This window comes from Haemorhous mexicanus, chromosome 15 (assembly GCF_027477595.1).
Source record: "Haemorhous mexicanus isolate bHaeMex1 chromosome 15, bHaeMex1.pri, whole genome shotgun sequence".
Classification (NCBI taxonomy): Eukaryota; Metazoa; Chordata; class Aves; order Passeriformes; family Fringillidae; genus Haemorhous; species Haemorhous mexicanus.
This window is the reverse complement of record NC_082355.1, coordinates 7516163-7522162: the sequence shown is the minus strand read 5'-3', so window position 1 is coordinate 7522162 and position 6000 is coordinate 7516163. Positions and strand designations below refer to the sequence as shown.

The window sequence follows — 6000 nt, the reverse complement described above, 5'->3', positions numbered from 1 at the left end:
CTGCCAAATTGCTGTGATCTCCTGTTAATCTATACAGGATTATTTTAAATTATTTTCTCTAATGTTCTCATTTGCTTATCTCAGTTATTTGAGAATTACAGTATTTTCTGCCATTGGTTCTCCATTTGCAGTGTTGCAGGCCTTTGTCAGTAGACCTTTCCATGTTTAATGTACTATTACCCCAGCATCCATCCCTGAGGAATGAAGGTTCCCTGCAAGCATTTTTGGAGAGACTTTTGATCAACTGAATTTTCTTTGCTGAGCAGCAATTCCTGGAAAATCCTGCAACGTATTCAAAGACTTTCCTACTGCTTTTGGAGAATTAGCTCTGGGCAAAATGATATAGTCTATTGAGGCCATATCTGACCCAGAAAGTATTAACTGAAGAATGTGCAGGACAGCTGCTTATCAGAAAGAAAAGACATGCAGTGCAGGGCTACTCAAGTCAGTTGTGAATGACTGTCAGCTCTCCAGAGCCAGCCAGCACGGGGAAGCAGATACGGCATTCTGCCGGAGCCCGTGCGCATCCGTAATGGAGCAGGCTCGGATATCTTAGCACAGGACTGCACCATGTGGAGAGGAGATAGTTTATCATCCAAGAGCATTTCAGATATATGAGATGATAAGGCTGAACAGAAATCTGAAGTATAGCAGGATTATTTCCAACCAAGTGTCAACCTCTCTGTGGAGGAGGTTCTGTGAGCAGGTTTGGTCAGCAGCATGCCAGGGTCATGTTTCCCAAGGCACTGGCCTCCACGGATGGGGGTGCTGCTCCTCAGAAGCTGGACCTGGTACCCTCCTCTTTCACACCGAGTTAAAAGAGAATGCCTCGCTGCACAACAGTGTGAGTGACATTTATTTCCAGCTACATATCCACTTATATCTAAATGGAGGACTCGTTTCCTATTCAGCTTTCCCAGATCATAAACAGGGTTCTGGGACAGTTCTGGGTATCTGGGACAATGTCTTTGTCTTCACTATTCCTTTGGATGGTGTGTACCAAGTGATCATTTGCCACAGCATCATCAATTATTCAGCATTTTAACCCTCTGAAAAACTGTCGAAATCCTTAATTTGGAAGTCATTATTTAGGCATTTTGCTAGTATTACACCATGGATGGCACTTCCCCACCATCATTTCACTTGGCATCTCTCATCATAAGGTCTTGTTATGCAGGGACAGTAATAATAACACTTAATGAGAACGTACTTTATTTTTATAAATATCTTGGTTTGCAGCCAATAATCAGTTCATGGAGAAAATTACGTGAGCCACAACATGAGTTTCAAAAAGGTGCTGCTGGCGACTCTGGGGGACATTTCACAGTAAACACTGTTCCTGAGTGTGTCCCAGTAAAGGATCCGAGGCATGGTTTCCCATTAAAAACATAAACATAGAAGACATGTTGTCTTTCCTAAAAAGCGTTTGGCCTATCACCCGCACCGTGTCTGAGCTCATCCACTTCAAGGCTGAGTTCCCCACTTGGGCTTTGGCAGGAGAATTTAAAAGTTCTTTTCCAAACAAGTGACTATTCCCATTCGCCTTCCTCGGGCTCCTGCTGGGAGCCCCTTCCCTGCCATGCACCACTTGCACGGAGCCTCACTCCGCAGCCCACTCGTCACTTTCACCCACTTTTCCTGCGGCCGTACCCCCAAACACGCTCCAAACTCCTCCCTCCGCATCGCGCCCGCGGTCCCCCGGCCCTGCCGCCCCCTCCTCGGCCTCCCTCCGCGGCCGCGAAGCGTGCGCGCAGTGCGGGCGGCCTGCGCAGGTGGGGCGGAGAGCGGAGCGGAGAGGAGGAGGAGGAGAGGAAGGAGGAGGAGGCGGAGGAGGGGGGCCGGCCCGCCCGCAGCCGCCGCCGCCAGCGCCGCCATGATGCTTGTTTGCTTTCAATGAGTGTGAGGAGAAGGCGGGGGGGAGCCGCTCTCCCGTCCGGCCCGCGGCAGGAAACAAAGAGCCAGGCAGGCGGCGGAGCGAGGGCGGCGGGGGGACGGGGATGCTGCAGCCACAGGTAGGGGCCGCCCCGGCGCCCGGCCCGGAGCGGGGGGCTCTGCCCGGGGGGTGGGGGGGCAGCGCTGCGGGAGGAGTGCGCTGAGGGGGGGCACCGGCGGTAGAGCGGCGAGGGGGGATCCCCGGGCTCGGCGGGGAGAAGCCCCCGCGCCGCGTCATGTGGGGGTGTCGGGGGGCCCGAGACCGCTCTGGACGTGGCGGGGGTGCGGGGGTCCGGGGGCGGGGGGGGGCGTGCTGGGCCTGGGCAGTCGCTGCTGCGAGGACGCCCGGAGGAGGCTCCGCGGCCGGGGAGGCGGCGGGGAACCGCGGCTTTCGAAGCGGGGGTGGCCGGGAGGGGGCTCTGCACCCCCGGGCCGAGCCCCGCGAGCGCCCACCGGCGAGCGGGAGGCAGGGAAGGAGACTGGGAGGGAGCCGGGCCGGGCGGCGCCGCGCAGGAGCCCGGCTGTGTTTGCATCGGAGAGGCAATTAAGGGAAATTAGTATAATGGCATCTGGAAGCCTGAAGTTGTTTTTTTGTTTTTGTTGTTGTTGTTATTATTATTGGTGCTGGTAGGTTTTGTTGGTTTTTTTTTTTTTTTTTTTTCCCCTCACCGTGCAATTGAGTTTAAAATAATTTAACAAAAGGCCGAGGGAAATGACATCAATCGGGGGAACTGCCCGTCCACCCTCCACGCACGGCGCCCTGCGCCGCTGCCTCCCCGGAGGCCGATCCGCCTGGCTGGCCGCGCACCGAGGGGCGGCAGCGCTGCCTGTCAGCGGAGCGCTTCGCCTGCTCCGGAAGGAGCTGCGGCAGCCGCCCGCCCTCCGTCCCTCCCCGCCCCGCCGGCAGCGGGAGCCGCGGCCGCGCTGGCGCCGGGGCCGGAGCGCCGCTCGCTCGTTCCGGCGGAGGGAGCGGCGGGGCGGGCGGGGGCCCTGAGTAGCAGCGGCGACGGCCAATGCGGGGCCGCGGGGGCCGCGAATGACAGCGGCGGTGGCCAATGGGGAGGTGCGGGGGGCGGGCGCGCGCGGCCGCGGGACAGGCGCATGCAGGGATAAACAGAGGGAATTTGGGCGGGGGGCGGCGTCGCCGGGGCTGGGATCGGGATCGCGGCGGCCCGGCTGTCGGTCCGTAACCGGGCGGGGCCCGAGCGGGGTCACTGCCTCGGCTGGGGCATGGGAAATGAGCGCCTGGGTTGCCCGCCGAACCACATCGTGCTGGGGGAGCGGGCGGTGAGCAGCTCCCGCAGCCCCGGTCCGTCTTGGGGCTCGCGGGACAGCTTTTCCTCCTCCAGAATTTTATGGATAGCCATAAGCCTGGGATCAGACAAGGCTTTAGAAAAGGAGATATCTAATGCACGTGTCTGTGTCTTGGTGTCTGTGGTGAACGTGTATTTTATCAGCATTTTTTCCACAAGCATTAAAATTCATATGAAACCTACTAGGTTTTAGTCCTAGGTTGGACTTGATGATCTTAGAGGTCTTCTCTAACCTGATTCTTTACTGCTTTCCTTTGTGTAATGTAAGAACTATATTCAAAACAAATTCAGTAAGCTAAAGGTTCTGTTGCCTTTTTTTGTTCTGTTTTTTTGTTTTGTTTTTTGTTTGTTTGTTTTTTAATGCAGCCATCTGTATTTCCACAAATGCATAGAGGATTGTATCACTGAAAATAGGAATTCATGTATGGGTATTTGCTTTGTAACTAGAGTTGCAGATTGCCTGTTTTTTCATTTGATTTCTGGGGCTTATTTTCACAATCTAGATTTCGGCACAGTGGGTAACTAATTCAAAATCCAAGGGATTAAGAAATACCTGTGGTATTTGTCTGGCTTAAATACAAAGATGTGCAAGTGTTGACTGGTAATTGTATTGTATCTCGCATTTCTTTTCATTCTAGAGCAGGTCTCGTAATTGGGAATTTATCAACATTTCCACTGGGGTAATTTTACAGGATTATCCGCCCTCTGTTCTTCCTGCTGGTTCATCTGGACTCTGTGGAGTTTGCTGCTAGCAATGAAGCCTTCTGTGGGGGTTTATTCATGCTATTACTGAAATGGAGCCCTTCACATTTGGATTAACTCTTTGTTCACTTTTCACCTGAATCGCTTGGATCTGCCCATGTTTGAAACAGATCCTACCAAGCATCACATTTCTGCTTACATTCTGAAGTTGAACTCTGAATACAGTCACATGTTCAGGCTGTTTACTGTGCTTGAGTTTTAGAGGAAGAATTGAAATATAAAGAGAGATGAAGCTGTAATACTGCAGGGGCAGGTAAATACATCTGACATTTTATACATGAAGACTTGAAAACACGTTATGAAGGGTCACAAATTAAATGCACATGGTACCTTTTCAAGATAGGGCTGTACTAGATATTAGGAAGATGTTCTTTTAACCTTGTGCGATGTTTGTGATGGAAACCACTGTCTTCAAAATGGTTCCAAGACCAAGCAAACTAAAAATTCTTTCCCAACATATGAACAAAAGTATCCACATTTGAAAACGTGGCTGCATAAGGAAATGATTCTGTTAATCTGTTGCCAAAAAAAATTAAATATTAGTGCTCGTAGCACACTGTGCCATGCTGTTTGGCTCACCACTGTGCCAGGAGTCCATGTGGTGAACCAGAATTCTTCCATCCACTTGTGCAGTCCCTGTTGCAGAGGCCCTGGTTCTGTTTGCTAACAGACTGGTGAATTTTAAGTTATTATCTGTTTTTGTCATGTCCTTTTGACTGTACACTTTCGTATGTGCAGTCTGAGCATTATATCCCAGTCTCCAACAGGGCCACATTAGGCAAAGATGCTACACAGAAATCTTTAGGAATGAGGATGCCTTCAGTCTTCAGGAATGAAGGGATGTACAAGAATTGACACATTTCTATTTTCAGGAAGTATATGTAGTATTGAAAGATTACAGTTGTGTACATTGGGCTTTAAAAAGCTGCCAGTGACCTTAAAACACCACAAGAGTGTTCTCCACAGACCCAACCACCAGATTTAAGTTCTAGTTGCATGAGGCAGAGGTTGAGCCATGCCCAGTTGCATACAAAGTATCTGGGGTTTTCAATCCGTATATTGAGGTTTTACACTACTTCCCATGTCAAAACACTGACATTTCTGATTTCAGTCTAAATTTATCTTTCTCCATGGTGTAATTTTGAAAGCTGTGTGCATAAATTGCTCGAGCTGAGTCACTGCAGGGTTTCATCTGTTTTGTTCCTTCTAAAGTGTTGGTGCTTCACACTTGGAAGTGTGATTATTGTACAATAGCCTGCAAGATTATTAGCATTGTGTTAAGTGACATAATTTATGTTCTTACATTGAAATTGGCTATACAAGTCCACTCAACAAGGGAGTCTTGGCATAAGCTTGGGGACCTGCACTCTCAGTTTCTACACAGAGCAATTTCTGCAGCTGACATCTTTGAGAGTTTACAAATGCTTAGGCAGGTCTCAAAGAAAAAGCTGTTTAAATGCTTAACGTGTACTTTTAGCTGCTAATTGCACTTCCAAGATGGTGCTTGTTTAAAAAAAAAAGATTGGCAACAACTCAGTTTTTCCTTTTGTAAGACTGCAACATGAATCCTTTCTTTAATGCCTTGGAGGCCTTTTTTCTAGTGTATAAATCAAGGAGGGACTAGGAGCAGTAAATATATGCAGTTGTTTATTTCAGAACTAAAATACTTGCTGTTAGGATTCCAGTTTATGCTACAATAGAGATCTGCAGGAAGAGATTGATTTGACTTCAGATTTTTTTAGACTGGGAATGCTGTTAGTTGTTCTATGGAGGCTGCCAACTCCACGTTGTGATCACAGCCTGGGTATTTGGATGGCTCTCTTGTGCATCTTAGTTCATGTTCCTGGTATGCAGCCTTTATTCTGCAAGTGAAGGGGCTCCTTACCTGAAGACTTCCTAAAGTTTTTGTTCCATTTTATAATACCAGTATCTCCAAAGCATCCTTTGAGCTTCCCCCTTTCTTTAGCAAGGCAGCAGTTTCAGTTGGAAGACT

General features: G+C 49.6%; 1 protein-coding gene across 2 annotated transcripts in view; it reads left to right on the top strand.

The window, feature by feature from the left end:
* The first annotated feature begins 1840 nt into the window (after positions 1–1840).
* The window catches only part of CNOT6 (CCR4-NOT transcription complex subunit 6), a 32742-nt gene continuing 28582 nt past the window's right edge, over positions 1841–6000 (top strand). For both annotated transcript variants that reach the window (XM_059860501.1, XM_059860500.1), the window contains exon 1: positions 1841–2012. The gene's annotated coding sequence lies outside the window, so the exon portion shown is untranslated. The remainder of the gene's footprint in view (positions 2013–6000) is intronic.